The following is a 392-nucleotide window of genomic DNA, read 5'->3' on the forward strand; positions in this document are numbered from 1 at the left end:
CCAAGTCTTCGAATAAGACCCGAACAAAAAACCTTCCATAAGGAGGGGAAACCTAGCCAAGCTAGGACTCCCACTAGAGGTGGGAGTTCCACCTCCCATATGGGGGTGGCCGGCCCCCTAAGGGGAGTCCACTTGGGACTCCTCCCCACTAGGGTTGGCCGGCCATGGAGGTGGAGTCCCAAGTGGACTCCACCTTCCTTGGTGGTTTCTTCCGAACTTTTCTAGAACCTTCTAGAACCTTCCATAGAACCTTCCGCGACATTTTAATTCACATAAAATGACATCCTATATATGAATCTTATTCTCCGGACTATTCCGGAACTCCTCGTGATGTCCGGGATCTTATCCGGGACTCCGAACAAATATTCGAACTCCATTCCATATTCAAGAAC

This window comes from Lolium rigidum, chromosome 6 (genome assembly GCF_022539505.1).
Source record: "Lolium rigidum isolate FL_2022 chromosome 6, APGP_CSIRO_Lrig_0.1, whole genome shotgun sequence".
In the NCBI taxonomy this organism is placed as follows: Eukaryota; Viridiplantae; Streptophyta; class Magnoliopsida; order Poales; family Poaceae; genus Lolium; species Lolium rigidum.